Below are 21,230 nucleotides of genomic sequence, written 5' to 3'. Positions count from 1 at the left end.
GGAAACCAAAAAAAAAAAAAAAAAAAAAAAAAAAAAAAAAAAAAAAAAAAAACAAAGAATCAATGAATTGAAGAGTGGGCTCTTTTAAAGATTAAATAAAATTGACAAACCTTTAACCAATTTTATCAAAAAAGGAAAGAAAAGACTCAAATCTATGCAATCAAGAATTAAAAGAATGAAATTACAACACACCCTGTAGAAATCCAGGAAATTATCTATACTTACTTTGAAAACTTGTATTCTAATAAGATGGAAAATACAGAAGAAATGGATACATTCCTAGATACATATAAATTACCAAAGTTAAATCTAGAAGATATAAAAATCCTAAACAACCCAATATTAATAAATGTCATTAAAGATGACAAACCTATCAACAAAGAAAAGCCCATGCCCTGAGGATTTTACTGCTGAATTCTATAAAAAATTAGTGAGGACCTAACACCTCTACTTCTCGAACTCTTCAATGAAATTGAAAGGGAAGCAATATTTCCAAACTCATTCCTAGAAGCAAGTATTACTTTGATTCCAAAACCAGAGAAGGATCCAACTAAGAAAGAGAAATACAGGTCAATCTCCCTCATGAACACTGATGCAAAAGTCCTCAATAGGATACTGGCAAACAGATTGCAGCAAATCTTCAAGATTGTATACCATGATCAAGTGGGATACAGGGATGCTTCAATGTACATAAATCCATCAATGCACTACATCATGTGAACAGGGCCAAGGACAAAAATCATATGATCATATCAATAGATGCAGAAAAAGCTTTTGATAAAGTCCAGCACTGATTCATGATTAAAAACCATACAGAAAACTTGGAATAGATGGTCTCTATCTCAATCTGATAAAAGTCATCTACAACAAACCAACAACCAACATCATACTAAATAGACAAAAACTAAAATCATGAACAAGACAAGGATGTTCACTGTCTCTACTCCTAATTCAATGTAGTCCTGGAAAATTTATCCAGAGTGATTGGATAAAAGATTATTATTGAGAACATATAAAGTCCTCAGATAAAAGATTGTTATTGAGAACATATAAAGAACTCAAAAAAATAAAAGGAATAAAGATAAGAAAGGAAGAAGTTAAATTATCATTATTTGCAGATGATATGATACTCTACTTAGAAGACCCCAAAGACTCCACCAAAAGAATTCTAGATTTAATAAGCAAATTTAGTAATGTATCTGGTTTTAAAGTCAACAGTCAAAAATAAATAGCCTTCTTGTATACTAATAACAAACTCTCTGAGAGGAAAATCATGCAAACTATAACATTTAAATTAACATCCAAAAAATGAAATACCTAGGAATTTATCTAACAAAAAATATACAAAGTCTTCTACATTGAAAACTATAGTAGTCCAAAAAGGAGACTGATGAGGATATTAGAAAAAGCTGTTGGGTAGGAAGAATCAATATTGTGAAAATAGCCATACTTCCAAAAGTGTTAAGCAGGTTCAATGCAATCCAAATAACATATCTTACAGTATTAGAGAAAAAATCCTCAAATTAATCTGGAATCAAAAGAGACCTAGAATAGTAAAGGCTATCCTGGGCAACAAGGACAAGACCAGGGAAATCACAATCCCTGACTTGAAATTATACAGTAAAGCTTCTGTGATAAAACAGTGTGGTACTGGCAAAAAAAAAATGGATCACAAGATCAGTGGAATAGATTAGAAGATGCAGAAATAACTGCAGACACACTAAGCTGCCTTATCTTTGACAAAGATGCCAAACACATTAATTAGAACACAGATAGTCTGTTTAATAAATGGTGGTCAAAAAACTGGCTTTCCACATGCCAAAGATTAAAACCTGACACATATTTTTCATCATATACTATGCTAAAATAAAAATATATTAAAATCTTAATATAAAATATTAAATCTGCTAGAAGACAAAGTAGGTAAAACTCTTGAAGACACTGGTATAGGAAAAGACTTTATGAATCAACAAATGGGTTCTCATCCTACTAAAAGCAAGAGAAACCACTAACAGAGTGAAGAGACAACACATTATATTGCATAAAATATTTGTCGGCAGTTCCTCAGATAAATGATTGTTATTGAGAACATATAAAGAACTCAATAAAATCAATCCTCCCAGATTTAAAGATCCAATCCAAAAATGGGCATCTGAGATAAACACACCTCTCAGATGAAGAAGTACATACAGAAAATAAATACATGAAAAAATGTCAAACAGCACTGGTCATTCGAGAAATGCAAATTAAAGCAGCACTGAGATTTCACGTCGCTCCAGAAAGAATGGCTATTACCAAGAAATCAACCAACACCAAGCACTGGTGGGGCAGTAGAGAGAAACTCGCCTTCATTATTGGTGGGAGTATTCACTGGTGCAACCACTGTAGAAATCAGCATGGCAATTCCTCAATTGATTTGAGTTCCCATTCAACCCAACTATTTTCCTTCTGGGTATCTTCCCAAAAGAATTATAAACATACCACAGCAATATATGTTCACCCATGATTATAGCAGCAGAGTATATAATAGCCAGATCTTGGAAACAACCTAAATGCCCACTGACTGAGGAATGGATATAAAAGATGTGGTATTCCCTAATAATGGAATACTATTCATCTATAAAGAATGATAAACTGGACATTTTATAGGTAGATGGGTGCACCTTGAAAATATAATTATTAGTGAAATAAATATGTCACATATGCATAATCATCACATTGTTTCATTAGTATTATAAGAAAAAAAAAACATGTATTTTGTCCCAGAGAGAATTACTTCAGCCAAGCAATGACCCAGGCCACACCTGCCTTCACTTTACTAACCCACTGTGAGCCATTTTGATTTCACTTTTGGGTGTTTTAAGAAATTTTTAATGTACTATAAGATCTGGGTTTTTGCATGTGGATATCTAGTTGTTTCAGTATATTTATTGAAGGTACAATCCTTTCTCCGCTTAATTACTTTTGCATCTTTGCCAGAAATCAAGTGTCTGTCATGTGGGTATCTATTTTGGGACTTCATATTGGTACTTGGTGATCTGTCTATATTGATATCAATGCCATTTTGTCATGACTGGTGCAAATTTTTGATCAGTTGTGCAACTGGGGAGGGTTGGAGCTCTAATTTTGCTTCTTTGTCACAGTTGTTTAGACTATTCTGAGTCTTTTATTTTTACAAAAATTTAAGAATCAAAATGTTAATCTATATGAAAAACTACATTGATAGTTTGTGTTTTTGGATCTTTATTATTTTCTTCTATTCATTTTTTGTTTCATTCTGTCTTTTATTTTTAATTTAAAAATAAAATTATTTTTTGCTAGCTATAAAGTCAGTTAAGTCTCCTTAGTATTTGCCTTGGAACCATCTATATCACCTCTCAGTTCTCCTGTCAGTGTCTGCTATCTGGATGAGTCACTGTTATTGTGTGACCAAGTTGCTTTCTGTGAAAGCATGGGAGGTTTTTCTCTCCTGGTGACTCCCCTTAGGCACACTATACATTGTTGATCAGTTTGGGCTGTGGTCCCACAATCTCCTTAGTCCAGAGTTTGTATAACTCACCAGAGTTGTAGGATATTGCTAAAGACTTCTCTCATGTGTTGTGTTCTTATTGATCTTCCAAGGCTGGAGCCAAAATATTGGCTGTCCTCCTAACCCATCTATCATTCTAGTTTTTGGTCTCCAAACCTCAGTTGTTGAACACCCAAAAGAGAAGTTTAATGATCTTACAATATATTTGGAGCAGTGAACTTAACTATTATAATTTTATTTGATTCTAAAGCACCTTGAAATTGAAAATAGAGCCATTAGCTCCTATCAGTTATGGATGTTTTGGTAGTTGGATTCCTGTAGAATGCTAACAGACAACAGTTATATAGTTTTGCACACAAAACTTGAAATCAAAAGCCATACATAATATTGTAACATGACAATTTTGATGACATTTTTGTAACACACCTAAATTTCCATTTTAACATAAAATAGCCTTTTTAGTCAATAATCTTTATCTAGTACATAAAAAGCTTTTATATAACCTGTTTATCCTTTTTGTGCCCCTGAGTATCAGGAATTGAACTCAGGACTTTGTGCTTTCCAGGCAGGTGCTATGCTGCTAAACTATATCCCAAGTCCCTAACTTGTTGACCTTTAATGGAATGTCATTGAAAAAATTTGGGGCATCATCTGGAATGTATAATGTCTAGCATCTCTAAATATATAGGTGCATAAATAGCATATACATCACATAAGCTTTTGTTAAAGGTAGAGATCTAAATCTGAAATAAACGTCTGTCACCTCAAACAATCCCTGTTTAACATTTTGGAAGGCCTATACATCTGAAGGCATGAATACAGTTAATACACTATGAGATTAATAACAATCATCATAGCAACAAGAAATCCTTTAAACCACAGCATTTTTAAATAAAACCCTATTGTTTAGAAAACTTAATCTTTTAACAATGACCAATGTAAACATATCCCAATAATATATTTTTAATAACTTTTATTGGTGTGTCTCCCATAAGGGTATGGAGATCATTGGTACTTCCTACTGATGAACAATAACTGGACAAATACCTAGAGGCATACACTTCTTTATTTTTCAGAGGGACCCTTGACCAATAATTCCCCAAGCCTGAAGGGTTTCCATTTAGTTACCTTAACACATCTCTGGTAACCTCTGAGAAAACCAATTTTGATACCACAATGAGTAGCCAGCAACCCAGCTGGAAATATAACCCAAATTAAATTTTAAACAAATGATCTATAAATGTGAAAGAGAAAAAGAAAAGAAAAAAATTGTTGTATTCAAATAAAAAATAAAGTTATTCACAGATACACCAAAGCAACAAAAATATAGACATTCTGCTTACAATATGAGTGTGCCCAAATGTATTTTTGCTAAATTGCATCATAATAACTTTTACAATTTTGGAAGTTTGCAATTATAAATAATCTAGTCAGATTTTCTTCGGTCAGTTAGCAGAGAGTACAAGAAGAATTTGGAAGGAGTAAAATCTTTTACTGACAATATATTTTCTGTATTTTGTTTTGTCTTAAAAATACTGGAAACTTTCATATCCCTTTCTTTCATGTAGTTTTCAGCTCAGTTTTCTCTATACTCTTATCACCTACTCAAACCTCTGATTCCCATTTTTAGTTGCCATCTCCTGGGCATCCCAGCTCAATCTCTTTAATTATCCTCAGGTTGGGTTTAGACCCATCCCCTTGCCTATCAGTTGTGACGTAGTGTCTGAGGCATCAAGCCACAGGAAAATCAACTTCTTGAAAGGTGGAACCAACTCCTTTTCCAGGTCTGGGTCCACTATACAGCCAGACAGCATGCTCTGGTACCCAGATAGGCTGTTCAATGTCCTCTGGAAAGACACAAGCATACCCTTAACCTCAAATTAGCACATAGCTGGCTCCTACCATTGTCCAAAATGAAGATCTTTCCAAAGGGTACTTCCTAGCTTCTTTTCCTTTACCTAGTTCCATTCCTAGTAAGATTTAAAAAGTTAACTGTATATACTGCCAAGAATGTCTATTATGAGGTGTGAAATTTTATAGGGAAGGATTCCTCTGATTTTTTTGTAGTTGAGCTTTTAGCATGTAGTGAGCACATCCAACAATTCCGTGACCTTGAGCATTATAAGGAATTCCTATGGTAAGGGAAATATGAAATATTTTACAAAATGTTTTGGAGGCAGCACTTCTATAAGTTGGGCCATTGTCAGTCTTAAGTGCCTGCAGCAGTCAAGGGCACTAACAGCATCAAGGCGATGACTATTTTATGTTTAGCTGCTTCACCAGTGTGGGCAGAAGCAAAAATAAATCCTGAGGAAGTATCTACTGAAATGTGGACCCAGTGTAAATAGCCAAACTCAGGAATGTGAATTACATTCACTTGCCGGAGATGATTAAGATGTAAGCATTGGAGATTAACCCCCATAGGTAGTGTTAAACAATTTGTTAAGACTATTCCTAGGTTAAAAGGAAATGTCTGTACGAGGTAGAAGCATCCTGATGGAAGGTAGCATGGGAGGCAGAAGCCTGTTGAATGGTGTCTGAGGGAGCAACAGTGACAGTAGCCAGCAATCTCTATTGTTGCATTTCCCTAGCAATTGGTAATGAGAACATAAATGACCAATGAAACAGGGGGCATGGCATGACTGAATTGCAAATTGGAAAATGTGACATAAAAGAAAAAGATCATTTTGGCCAGTGTGTGTTGTGCCAATTTTATTTTACTTTTTATTTTATGTCAAAGATAATAAAACCCAACAAACAAAATGGAATAAATCCAGTCAAAACCAAGCAGTGAAATTGGTACAGAACTTCAAACCAGGACAATAGGAAAACAACAGTTGCTACAATAGTACATCTTGTTATTTTCACAATAGTTGTCCATTCCATCAGATATAGCAAAATCAAGCCCAAACAAAACAGAATAAAAACAATCAAAACAGAATATTGAATAAAGCAAAACAATCAGAACAAAACAGTGAGAACAATATTGGACTTCAAAAACAAGATACAAAGAAATCTCCCATATTTTCTACACTGCACACTGTTATCCTCCCTATAGATGCTCAGACCACTGGCCCCAGGATTGCAAAGTCAACCAAACAATACAAGCACTCAGCTACTCCTTGTACTTCAGTTGCCACCAATTCCATTTGTCCTCCAAACCAGATTGTTGTTTACCAGGGTGGGGGATGGGAGTGTGAGTCTCAGCCCGTGTGCCAGTAGGCTCAGCAGAGGTGTTGACTTTTCTCCTTCTGGGCCCCACATGGCTTGCACAGCTCACTAAAAAGGCTGGTTAGTTGGCTTGTGGGTTGGCTTCTCTCAGTTCCAGCCTGTAGTGGCAATTTTGACATGGCTCATCACACCACAAACATAACATCCATCTGAAAAGAGGTTAATTGGAATGGATATAAAATCTTGCAAGGCCCATTAAAAAGCCTATAATCCGGCTTTTGGGGAAGAAGAAACTAAAACCATGTATCCTTTATTTGGGTACCCAGGGCTGCTTCCAACTCTGTAGCTCCCACCCTGCTGCCTCAGGACTACAGGTGATCTCCCATGGTAGCAACAGTTGTAATGGCTTATCGTCCTGAGGGGAAGACTGCTGCCCCTAAGCCTCACAGTTTTGCACCGATGTTTTGGTGTTGATGGACAGGAGGGAATCAGTGCCTGCCACACTGTCAGGATGGGCTCCAGCCCAGGCTGGGTTTGCTCATGCCCCACTTCCTAGAGGACACTACAGTCATTGCCTCTGCAGTCATGGCTGCCTTTTTTTTTTTTTTTAACATGGTGTGGGATCAAACTCACAACCCCACTTTTGCAAGGCAGGCGCTTATGCCACTGAGCTAAATGCTCAGCTATGGCTGCCTTTAAAAAACAAAAACAAAAACAAAAAAAAACAAAACAAAACTTTTTTCTCCTACAATTTGGGCTGGTATGGCTCCTGGGGTCTAAACTGAGTGGGGCACACAAAGGGCCTGAGACCCTGAATAAGTCTGCCTAGGGCCAGAGCACAGGGCCCTCTCTCTGCTTGGCCCATGCCCCTTAATGGTATTGTGCTGCACTGAGATGGCTGTGTAAGTACCCTGATCTGTATACAAATCAACAACATTTCCTTCCACAATAAATAATCTCCCAAACTCAAATATGCTTTAGCTATTTTTTTCCAATCATTTGGGTTATAATATGTAGTCATAGGAGCTCTATTAAACCGAAAGTAAAAGGGCCCATGGGGCCATAGATAATGGCAGCTTATTTTAACTCTTTTTAATGTCTTAAAGTGCATAGCTTCATGAAGATGTATTATTTGGGGCCTTGGAGTTCAGTAACAGAGTAGATATGCTGAAATCCCTCCATGGGCGCCTTTTCACATTGGGCTGCTCTAGCAGCATTTGCAAGGGAGGAAGATGAAAATTTCAACCTGTGATGCAGCAAAATTTCTCTGAACTGAAAAGGGAGAATTATATGCTTGTGGTTCAGTTAAGGTTATCAATTTTACCTTGGGTGGCTATAAAACCAAAGCCTAAGTGAAACACTCTAATGGGGAAAGGCCTTTCTTGTCCCCCACAGCTCCTTCCCTATATGATTGAGCAAAGCAAGAGGGCCTAAGCTGGTGGGGATAAGGCTGTTGCCCCACAATCTTTTTTCTGCTCAGGACTTAGTTTTAAAATAGTGCTCTGAGCCAAAATCCTCGATGGTCATCTCCATGAGTGTATGACCATGAAGACACTCCCTAATCCAAGTCCACAGAAAAAAGTGAATACAGAAATAACAGTACAACAAGCCTCTCTATTTACAAATTGTTATAACTCAGGCCCCGGTATAAAATCCAAGAAAGCAAGAGACCGACAATTTAGGTAGCAAAGGCTTTATTTCCAGGCTTGGCGACGAGTCTCCAGGAGCTAATTTGGAGACTGTGTGCTAGAGACTGAAGGGAGGACTTTAAAAAGAAGCTGGAGGAAAAGGGGCGGGGGGAGAAACAAAGAAACCTGCAGAGCCATAAACTTGTTGACCCGAATCTGGAAACTGTATTGTTGTCCACTTAGCTCTGACAATCTCGGGAGTTCCTGGTGTTTCTCATATTACTCCCATCCTACAGACTGACATTAGCTCAGAGTGGCACATCTGCAGCAATATTTGGAGAAGAAAGTGGAGAGTTAATTATCCCAGGACAGCTCATTTTCACTAGTGGGTGCAAAGGTTTCAAGAGTTACCAGAAGCTGAAACTTAAGTTTTACAAAGATCTGATATCTAATTCATTTGATGCATACAGAACAAAAGGAAAGCACCGATTGGGGTTTGGGCCATAGTATTTCCCGGTAATTTCTATGAAGCTACACAATTCTTAAAATTGGGGCAGGCTCATTTTATGACAGATCATTACCAGGTTGGGAAGAGGTCACCAGAAACCCAAATTCTTTATGGCCTAGCCTAGATAGATAAGTAAGGGGAGAAGGCGCCTTTCTGGGAAGGGAATCAAGGTCAGGTAAAGGGTTAAACTCATACGCAAATCTCTCTGCACACAAGCAAGTTACTTCAAACAAGTGTAAATTAGTGGGCCATCCCAGTTTTCTTTAGCTCTTTAGTGGAGAATAGAGGCGCCTAACAGTGATAAACAACCCTTGTTAGCTTGTTTTAGCACAATTTCTGTAGTTTGTAGAGGGCAACAATGGTTAACATATCAATTAGGTGAGATTCTTGCAATTCTTTACAGAGGAGAGTATTGCTAAACATATCAATTAGGTCACTTAACATATCAGTTAGGAAAAGTGGATAAAAAAACACATTTAGTAAGCCACGTTGTAGGTTTGCTATAATACACATGTAAGGAAGCTATTTTCTTAGAGTACAACACAAATCATCCCGTGTTTTAAACCTGATGAAATCAGTATCAATATACCTCTTTCCTCTATGCTCCCTTGAGCCTGTTTTTGTTCATACACACTCTTTCAGAGGTGTTCCATTACCCGCTATTTCTTCATACTCCAAGTCCATGTTCAGACACCAATATGCCACATTCAGTGCAGCTCTCAAAATTCTTGGAGTGAAGGGTGATAGAGGATTAAGAAATAAAGACAAGAATCAGGAAACAGAAAGCTGAGATCAGGTGGAGCCTTCTCTCTGGATGAGTGAAAGGAACTGCTCAATGACTGTAGCACATTTATTTATACATTCAGCAGGTTGATGTCAGGGGCATCCCTCCACGTAGCAACCTGTCTGGATTGCTTCCAGTTCTCTGTGTTCTTGGAGCTGGAACAGTTTTTGTTATTGTTGACCTTAGGTGTTCCACATATGTGAATGATCTCCAGGTTTAGCTGTTCTCCACAATAACCTTATAACAACATGGTCACTTCTTCATAGGAAATTTGCATTATAAGAGATATGCTAAAGTACTTTGGGTTCATCCAAGATTCAGAGAGTTCATTAAGTACCAGGAGGTTTCCCAATATTGTCTTAGGATCTAGGAGTATTTGAAAAGTTAATTTGAAAAAATTTCTCTTATTGTATGGTCTTGCAATAATATGCTACTTCTTGAGTTTTCTTTTTAAAAGTTGTTTTCCTTTCAACTGACATATAATATTTATAGAGTACAATGTGATATTTCAATCTATACATTGTAAGCAATGCAATAAAAACAATTAACTTAGGGCTGGGGATTATCTCAGCACTTTAAGCACCTGCCTGGCAAGTGCAATTGGATGAGTACTTACTTTGTGTGAGTATGTATGTATTTCAATATATTCTTTTAGATATTTGAAAACACACATCATTATTTACTACAGTCAGTATTTGGTGCAATAGATAAAAGCTGAGACTTTGTATCTTTTGATTAGCATCTTCCCTTCCTCCATCTTTCCCTTGCAAACCCCATCCCTTAGTAATCATCTTTCTACTCTGTTCTCCTAATGAGAATTAAGTATTTCAAATTCCATGTATAAATGAAATCATACAGCATTGTCTTTTTGTGCCTGGCTTATTTCACTTATATGGTGTATTCTTTAGCCAACAATCTGTAATCCCATCATTCCATTGAATAAATTTTCCTATCTATATAGGTAGTTAAGAACACTCTATTGTGTTTCACTAGTTTGTTCATGCACCAATCCAATTTTATATTAATTATGAAAACCATGTATGTTTAGATATGAGCTGGGACAAGTCAGTTGTTGTTACTGAAAATAAACAATTCTTGATCATTTATTATTTTATATAAATTTTAGAATCAACCCACAAATTCCTTGAACTATCTTACTAGACTGTAGTTCAGCTATAGGTTTTCTGAAAAGATAATCTAAGAAAATACTGAGTATTTCTTCACCTTGCACTAACCTAAAATTGAAATGGATCAAATATCTAAATATTAAAACAGAAACACTGTATCAGCTGGATAATAGAATAGATGGAACCCATGAAGACACTGGTGTAGGCAAACACTTTGTGAATAAAACCGTGATCACACAGAAAATTTTAGAAAGAAGCAACAGCTGGGATCTCATCTCATTATAAAGCTTTGCACAGCAAAAGAAACCACCAATAGAGTGAAAAGACAACCCACAGAGTGAGAAAAATTTTTCCAGTTGTTCCTCAGACAAAGGACTAATATCTAGAATATAAAAAGAACTAACAAAACCAGATTTCTCCAAATCTAAAGACACAATAAAAAATGGGCATCTGCAATGAATGGACATGTCTCAGTTGAATATCAAACAATATTCAACATAACTCTTTATTCGAGAGATGCAAATTAAAACAATGCTGATTCCATTTCACTCCAGAAAGAATGGTTGTTATCAAGATATCAACCAACACCAAATGCTATTGGGGCAGTGGAGAGAAACTCTTGTCCTCTGTTGGTGAGAGTATTAACCACTGTGGAAATCAGTGTGGATATTTCTCAAAATTCCTAGAATCAGAGGTTTCATTTGACCCAGCTATTTCTCTTCTTGGTATCTTCCCAAAAGAATTAAAAACATCATACTACAGTAATAAATGCACACCCATGTTTATAGCAGCAAGTCTATAACAACTAAGTCTTGAAAACAGCCCCAGTGCCCATCAATAGATGAATGGATACAGAAGATGTCTATTTTTAAAAATACAATGGAGTACTACTCTGCCATAAACAAAGATAAACTTGAGACATTTCTGGATAAATGGATGCACTTGACACCATAGTATTTAGTGAAATAAATTAGATACACATTTAAATATTGAATTGTTATATATTTTGATCCTTAAAGAGTAAATAAGGACCAAAATGTATAACAAATACTGGGAAAGAGGAAGTAAAATGTTTAGCTGGGAAGGTGAATGGGGGGGTGAATTGAAGAGAAAAATGGAAACAAAGCTTTTGTAAATAAGGAGAGGAAGAGGGACTGAAGGGAGAGGAGGGGGTGGGGGGAAAAGAATCAAGATATATTGGTCCAGGGGATATAGCTTATCTCTCTACTTTCATTAATAGATGTATGATTTTTCAGCAAAACTTTACCATACCCTTTTAAAATATTTAATAACTCATTTTTTGTGAAACTTATATGAAATGTTGTGAATATGCACTTCTTTTCTCTTTATTTTGTCCTAAAATCTCCTTTTCAGGATTTTTTCTTTCTTTTCATCTAACTCCTAGTTTAGGATGTTTAGTATACGATTGAATCAAAAAGGTGGTAACAACCATCTTTCCTTTATAACTGTTAAAGAAATCCTTCTCATACATTACTCATAAGTCTTAGCTTTGTGGAGGGCCATTTATATAGTAATAGTCTTCTGTTGCTGAAATTGCTTTTTACAAATTGTATAAAGTGTTAAAATTTAACCAATGATTTTTTCAGTTTTTATTGCCAGATGTATATTTATTCCCTGCTATAATGCAGAAAGTATTTAGTTCATAGCTTTTGCAATATTCAATCATTTTAGCAATTTAGATGTAATTTGCATTTTGTCACTTGCCATTTTGAAGTATTTTGTTATTTTGCCAGATAGGTTCATGAGTAAATTTGGCTGGAAATTTTCTTTCCTAATGGCTCTTGCTTGTTTTTGTTATCAAAGTTATTGCTCTTACGTTATGTGTTGGCCATTGCAGTCCCTTCTTCTTTTCCCTAGAAGTGTTTGTATACCCTCATGATTACATTTTTTCTTGGATTTTTAGTTGTTTATTTGTGAAAATATTTACCTTATGCTTTCTTAGTTTTGCTTTTGCATTTTTTGAGAAGGGAAAAGAAACTTTTAAAATACACACATTGTTTAAAATCATGAATATTTCAGTATTTCCATTTCCCACGAATTTGTTTTTCTGCAAAACTGCCTATCTCTTCAAAGCTTTTAATTCATCAGCATTATTATCATTTAAAAAACTGCACTATGTCTCAGCACATCCACTTTCTCACTTTTATTAATATCTTTTATGGTTCTGTTCTGTTGCTTTATATGCAAATTTTTTACCAGCTAAGTGTATGACTACCCAAACTAATTATTACTTGCTATTTGCTTTGCATAATTTTTCTTACTTTTGTGTTCAGGATGCATATTTCCTTGTGACTTAAGGAAGACTTTTAGAATTACATTATTAAGTCCAATCTAGAATATTTTATTTTATATTTAATAACTTACATTTAATATTTAAATTTTATCTTGATAACCCACTAGATTGTAACTTAGAAACATGTTCTGCTCTTCTAATGGTTACCATTATAATTTTATATTCAGTATGTTTTATTTTGAATGATACACATTCACCATTTTCCACCAAATCTTGTGCTTATTGTTGGTCCTACTTTCAATCTTTGTTTGCTTAACTACATTATTTTAATTATGTTCTCCTTTAAAACCTGGGAGTTTCCTAACTTCAGAATAATATTTCACTTGAATAAACAATAACAATCAAATTTATTTAAAGTCAGAAAATTGAGGCTTTAATTTAACCATTTTCCTGTTGATTTCAAAAGATCTGCTATTAATTTACCTATTACTTGCTATAGGTTTTCTTTCCATATAAAGCATGACTGCCACTAATACAGTCTCTTTGCTTTGACATTCTGATTTGTAAAGGTGTTACCTGACTTTTATATACTCTGCTCTGAGTGTATGAAGCCTCACCTGAGTATTCATTTTTTAATTATTGAAGCAGGACTGGACTAGTTTTGACAAAAGAATGTACAGACTACAAAACCAGAATTAATGACTGCTGGCCTTTCACAGAAAAAATTTGTCACCATCTAAACTATATTTTACTTTTATATTGTTACTTTTACATATATGCCATATTTAGACAACTATGAGTTCCTTCTCCACTGATTCTTGAGCATTACATGTTTATCCTTCTTGGAGTTAAAAGATAGCTTTAACAGGTTTTGTTTGGCTTTACTTTTGTTTTATTTTTGGCAATGCTAGAGATCCAACTCAGGAATTGTAGATTACTGAAGCAGTATACATCACCAGCACTATAGTTTTTAATGCTAAACAGGGGAAACCTTCTTCAAATGGCTAGAAAGCACAGACTTTGGAGCTCTCCCCACCACCTAGGCTTTAAGTGCCTCAACAGAGCAGCTGAACTCATCCTCCATGGGGGACGTTAGGATGGATGGGAGATTGAAATTCGTATGTAGTCTTCGGGGCTTCCCAATTGATTATGAAACTTCCTCCTTCTCCCTTTTCAGGCTGGGTGTGGTATTTCAGTTTATGGCCAGATAGCTCAGCTATCTAGGACTCTCTGAGATGCCATCTGTTGAATCTCTCAACTTCCTCTGCTTTGTGCAGGCAAAGATTTCTGTCATGTCATCCAGAGTTGCCTATCTCACTATCTATCTGCTATGCCCCAATTTCAGACCAAGGTTTGAAGGTCCTTCCGTTCTGATCAAGAACTCTCCTGTGGCAAATAGCTTGGGTGCTGTGTGGCTTTTTAACATTTTCTGTATATAACACTATCATGTATTAGGCATGGTGAATACTGTATATCATAAATGTACATGCTACACAGTCTGGAAAGTATAAACAGTTTAGTTTCATGAAAAATACATGGCTTAGTGACATAAGAGAGCAAGACAGTATAGGTTAACAAATGGATAGGTAGGAGATTTAGCTCAGTGGCATAAGTACCTGCCTTGCAAGCATGCAGTCGTGAGTTTGAACCCTGGTACCAAAAATAAAACCAAAAAAACCCCACAAAAACTCAACCTCAAAAAATGAGTAGGTAGCCATTGAATTAAAATACATGTATGAAGCTTCCAGGAGTCAGGAACGATGTCCTAGAACAAAAGATGAAATAAACATGGTATCACCTTTAAGGTGTTCACAATCCATCTTGCAATTTCCCTTCTTCTGTGGCTTACATATCACCTTACAAAACCTGGTGGGGTTGGTCTTTATTTGCATTATTAGTACTATTGCTGTTTTTGAGACAAAGTCTTGCCACATAGTTCAGGCTGGCCTTGAACTTGCAGCAATCCTCCTGCCTCAGCCTGCCAAGTGCTGGCATTACAGATGTGCACCACCCTTCCAACGTTATTTTCATTTTTATAAAAATGAAAACAGAAGGTTTTTAATTCCCAAATCTTTAAGGCTAGAGTTTTCCTTTCCAACTATATCAGTATTCCTCAAAAAATTTCCCCTCTTACTCTTGCATAGGACAAACACTCTTCAAATGTTGGAAGAAGCTTAAAATCTACTATTATCTTGAGAATTCATGTTTACTTCTTACTGAGTCAAACTGAATGTGAGAAAACGAAGACCATTTGAAGTCTGTGAGGGCTCTTACACAGGGACTCCTCATCAGAGGGGACAGACACATCACTGCACTCTGGCCTTTACTTAGGCACTCTGGGCTTGGTTTAAATTTTCAACTATAAATTTGGGTAACTTCATTGTCCCCAATCCACCCTCAAGCTTCTTCGTGGCTTTTCACCCCTATCAGGTGGGAGACTGAACACAGGGCCTCATACATGCTAGGAAAGCGCTCCTCCAATTAGCTATACATCCCAGACCTTTTTATTTTGAGACAGAGTCTGGCTATTCTGTTCAGGCTGGCCTAGAATTTGGAATCTTCTTGGCCTCAGCCTTGCAGAGCATTGATACTGTACTAAAGCACTCACTCTACTCACAACTGCTGAGTAGTGGGGGTTGACCCTTTCCTTCCTGAAAGGAAGTTTTATTCTGGTGGTACCACGTTGGAGCCCTGTTATTATAGATGGGACCCAAGAAGGCCCAACAGGGTTCCTGGCAGCACCAATGCTAGAAGGGCATCTCAGGTTGCAGCTCAACCGAGCCCTCTTCTGGCTACTGGGGCAAGGTGGCTGTTTACTAAACAAGGGCAACAAAAGGTGCACTTGGGAAGCCAGCCTGTGTGACACCCAGTTGTAAACTTTTTAAAAGACATCTTGGTTCTCAATGTCTTTTCCTTAAGGACTCTAGCAGATCTCCGTCATTCCTTCAGTGAGTTGTCAGCAGTCTAAGGGTGTTACTTGCCCTTGTTGGACAACGTGAAGCCACTGTTCTCTCCTGGCAGGACAAAATATTAGAGCCAGGGGGAATTTGTGACTTTTCCACCTCTTTACTTCCTTGTGTTCTCCACGGACACAGAGTTGTCAAACACATTCATGACTTTCTATGTAATCCTAGTTATACCACAGGCTGTGGAATTAAACTTGCAGGATTCTGATCTTCCATCTCACGTTTAGTAACACTGTAACCATTCAGCCACTCTAAATCTCATCTGTAAAACAGGAAGTGTAATATTATCTAAGTTATACAATTTTATGAAAATATAACTGATAATATATGGAAAGTGCTAGCCTAGAGTTCTGAAAGTGTTCCACAAGTACTAGCTATTTTTATTCTTCTTCCAAGCTAATGTCTACTGTACAGCAGGTCTATTGATTAGGTCCAGAAAAAATAGTCTTTTCATAGGACACCAAGGCATATATATATTTTGAATTTTAGTACCAGCTGTAGTTTTATAAAGTGGCCAAGCTAATCATGACCTTGGGCTATAAAAAAGGAACTTATGATATCCATGCAATGAGGATCTGAAGTGCATGGAATGTAAAAGGCTTGGACCCTCATAAGTTTGCACACTATTGTTCTCCCTCACCTTCCACCTGCTAAAGTGCAAGCACACAGAGAGAGCCTGTGAACCAGGACACAAGCACAGGTCAATGGCAGGTAATTGTATGGAACAGGAAAGTCCAGGCAGACTCACTGCTCATGAGGAATCTGAAAGGTGGCAGAATTTCACAGCTCAAAGCCCATGCACAGCCAGAAAGTGACCAGAAATGCAGACAGGTATAAGCCTGACCAAGGCTGTCAAGAAACCTAAAGCCAATAAGAGTGGTTGGGCAGCTGTTCACAGAGTGCAAGAAGCCTTGGTTGCCATCTTCTATGCCTGCAGACCAGCCTCACCTAGGAAGGCCAATTCTGCTCCTAAAGGGAACAGAGTCGTTTGTCGCGGGTGGTCATACTCTCAAGAGGCTTATGAGTGTGTGTGTGTGTGTGTGTGTGTGTGTGTGTGACCATCAGCGTCCTGGTTCTAACTGGCACCTTGCTGGCTGTCTTCAGCTTTCTTGTTGCATTTCACGTTTCTTTCAGCGGTGGGCTAGCATGTGGCAAGAGGAACTGTATGTAGAGCCTGGGCTGGTGGGAACAGTGCATATAAGAGGGAAGCTACTGGAGGGGCTTGGTGGGGATAAAGAAGAGAGTGAATACCTGGAGCCCGGCAGATGAAGTTGTACATTGGTGAGGGTGAAGATAGTGGATGCACTCATGCAGAGGGTGAATGGAGAGGATACGAGTAGGGGGGATGGAGGAAGATGACCTCGCATGGAACACGGTGGAGAGATGCATGTGTGGCGTCAGAGAGACGATGCGCTGGTGTGCATGGTGGCTGAAGGTGCATGGGTGGGGGACGAGAAAGATAAACTCGCGTGAAGGTAGGTGGAGAGACGCGTGGGTCGGGGCACGGAGGATGCGCGCCCATGGAGGGCAGCTGAAAGGTGCACCGGGTCGGACAAACGCGCCTGGAGGGCGGGGCACAGGACGCAGAGGGCGCAGAGTGGATGCGCTAGTGCGCCGGAAGCCCTATGGAGACCGCGCTGATTGGCGCCCGCTCTCACAGGCGATGACGAGGGCTGGGATTGGACAGCCTCGGTGGGGCAGATCCGGAGGGGTCTAAGCGCCCGGCTGAGGGGATCCGACCCAGGTTCCACTGCCGAGCCTCTACGGCCAGCTGTGTCGTGGTCGGCTCCTGATGCTCCACCCGGGCGGTCCCGGTCCTCACCTGCCCGCCTGCCCGCCAGGCACAGGCGGAAACAACCCGCCCCGGGGGGAAGGGCGACCCCGCTTCCTCTCGCTTCGCCGCCGTGGAGACCCCAGAGCCGTTCCACGCCGCAAGCCGTTACCCGGCGTCTCCGCCCCTCACGCAGCCCCGCCGCCGCCGTCCGCCCGCGCGCGCGTCCTCGCCGTCCCCGCCGTCCCGAGCCGCACTGCGGCTGCGCACAGGCCGCGCCCGGCAGCGATGGCTGAAGAGCCGACCGCGGCAGTCCGACGCCGCCCGCAGCCTGTCCCCGGCCCGGCGGGGCCCGGCCCGTCTCCACCCGGGCCGCGCTAGTGCCCGCGCTGCCGGGGCCAGAGGCCAGCGCGCTGCAGGGCAAGACCCAGAACTCCACCCGGTGAGTCCCGGAGGCGGCGGGGCGGGGGCGGGGCCCGGACGCCGGCAACCGACTGGGCGTTGAGCCGTGTGTGTGGTGGGGGGGCGTGTGTTCCAGGATCTGCAGGGGACTTGGGAGGGGGGGGTCCTTGGCTCGGGGAGGGCCAGGTGCGTCCGCCTGGTTCCAGCCGCAGACGCTGCCACCCCCTCTTCAATTAGGGTGCAGACAAACAAGGTATTATTTTTCATTTAGTGTAAGACTAATGTGGGTCAAAATTAAGCCTGTTGCATGATGCCACCGCGAATTTGGAACTGGGAATATGTGGTTGGTTTCTCCTTGATATGGTCGCAAGGGAAGAAGAGGGGTGGATTTTCTCCAAATGTACAATGTGACAAAATTGTACATATATATATGCGGCACAAAACCCAGTGTGTCTATTTCTTTCAGTTGTAATTAGCTACCAGTAGTAAATTTTCCTACCAGAGAGCTTTTTGCACGGATTATGAAGAAAGTACTTCTTTAATTTACAATATATTTAAGGTGCTACTTTACTGTGGAAAGTTATATTTTAATTAAAAATAAGGAATCACGTGTCTCGTCTCGTGTAATTTTTAAAAAGAAACAATAGATGAAACACCCTGTTATTCCTGTATTGTAGGAGAATTTCCAGCACTTCAGCATTAAATTGAACTCTTAAAGACTGGTGGCAGTCTTATAATTAAATATGCTGACACCATCATCTGTTAGAGCCATTGTAGTTATTCTTCATACATGAACTTACATTGCTTTGTAGGATTCTTCATTACCTGACATTTTTAAAAAGTGTAGCTCTGTTTTTAAAATAGCAATATTTGGAATTTGGTCTGAGATTCCTTTTAATACAAGCTTAAAAATAAAATTTAATTGTGAAATTAAAAATAACCTTGTCTTGTAAAATCTTGCAGGCCCATCATTGGACATAACTACTTAAATACTGAAACTACGTTTATATTACAATTAAAAAAGAAACGTATCATAAACCAGATGTTATTGCATGTGCAGTATTTACACATTTAAAAATAGTGACAGTTTTAAAATGTAGTATTAAAACTGTTATATAGTAATTCCCATTGTTTTTCTGGCATGCAACCACTTTATATGAAGTGAGTGAGTGTAGGTTTTACTATTTTCATACTACACATACCTGACAGTTAAATATCTTGCTTTCAGTTTTAATTTTAAAATGAGAATATTTTGGCTTTGACAATAATCATGTGGGAATTTGACTAGGTTAGATATATTCAAATGGTGTGTGAGAGAGAAAAAAGAAAATAGGCTTTATTATTCATTGGATACCCTGAACCCTTTTTAAAGCTAAAATTTAAGTAAAGAGATGATTCCTTTTCTATTTACCATCTAGGTTTCTGCAAAAACAAGATTTTTTTTTTTTACCCCATATAGTGTAATAGTTTAGTGTCCCTGAAATCATAATTAAATTGAATGAAACACTTTGGTTTTTATATTCAGACAACATTCAGTTAAAGTACTAAACCTTTTAAGAAAGGCAAATTTTAGAATTTGTATTGATAACTTGTATTTTAATTTATATGAGAACAATAAGGGATTGTTGAACTTGGAACCCAGGCTGGCCTAGTGCTTGTGGGTGGTGTTTCTCCTACCTCAGCCTCCTGAGTGCTGGAATTATAGACTTGTGCCTCCACACCCAGTTTTCTTAAAATAGTCCTATAAAATGAATATTCTTTCTACCCATCTTAAAGAACGATGAACTGGGAACAGGGAAGCTACAAAATTGCTGTATTTGTTATCAGAGCCTAGAAGCCGAGTTCCTTGTCTTTATTTATCCATGAAAGACAGTGGTGGTGAACTTAAGGCACATGTGCCAAAGCAGGCTGCTTGTATCATTGACAACTCTAAAAGGTTTGCTATCACCTTAGGGTAAAGCATACATCCTTTCAAGTCTGGTATGTTTCATATTTAGGATTATCTAAGGATTTTGCATGTGGCACATTTTGATGTTTTCTAAATTTGAATTCAGACCAAGTTGAATAATTCTGTTTTACTGTCTCATTAATTGTGATGGCAGCAACCTAGTGCTTCACCAACAAATAACCCGACTTAATAGTAGTTACCATAGTGTCTGTATTTTTCCTTGAAATATTTGAATATAATTTCATATACTATAGCTTCAAATATTTCCATGCTAAAACAGTCATGCTTTGACCTGTATTGTTATGTTGTTATGTCCTCTTCTATCTCCCTTATTCATTAAAACAATTATTTAGTTATTTTTTATGTTTTTTTTAATTAAGGGGAAAAATTAAATATTAGGAGGATATATTATAGTAACTTTTTTTGATTTCCTATTAACTTGTTTTGAAGTCCTGTAATACTCCCACTATCTTGTTTTGACTGATTAGACTCTATTCCATTCTGTATGATAGTATCAAGTTTGAGGGTATAGGCAACTACTTTGAAGGCAATAAGATTCACTAAGATGCCCATTCTGGTTTGATTATTATCTCCTTTGGAATTCCTGTAATGTTTACAATGTTTAAGTTTTATTGGTCTTGTTCTCTACTGTTTTGTTCAACTTTATAATATCTAATGAGATAGATAATTCTTTTTAAGGAAACAAGAGGCATTATGGTAACCATTGTTGATAACCTTGTACTCTGTTTTACATCATGTGCTATGTCTATCCTTGGTTTTGACTGACAGCTTTGTTTTGCCATATTTGACTTTATCCTCTTCCAAAAAAAAAGTAATAAGAACTAAGGAGTAATAAAACACAGAATGTGTTAATTTTGTTGTGAAAAAGAGAAGGGAAAAAAAAGTGCTCTAAAGGATACAACAGCAAGTGTGTTTAGGGGTGTTAAATAGCTGACCATATTAATGTTTTTGGTTGGATCATTGAACACAACTGCAGTCTTTCTGTTTGAATGTTCACTTTGTATGCTTTGATACTGTGACTTGAGCAACTATATGATAATAATGAGTAATCTATTAACTGGTGATATCTTACTGGTTTTTTTTTTTTTTTTTTGTAGTTCTGTATTACTTGTACCTTTATA

Source organism: Cavia porcellus, unplaced genomic scaffold (genome assembly GCF_034190915.1).
Source record: "Cavia porcellus strain 051 isolate PalLab524CR breed Dunkin Hartley unplaced genomic scaffold, mCavPor4.1 scaffold_34, whole genome shotgun sequence".
NCBI classification, from domain to species: domain Eukaryota; kingdom Metazoa; phylum Chordata; class Mammalia; order Rodentia; family Caviidae; genus Cavia; species Cavia porcellus.
This window is presented reverse-complemented; position numbering follows the sequence as displayed.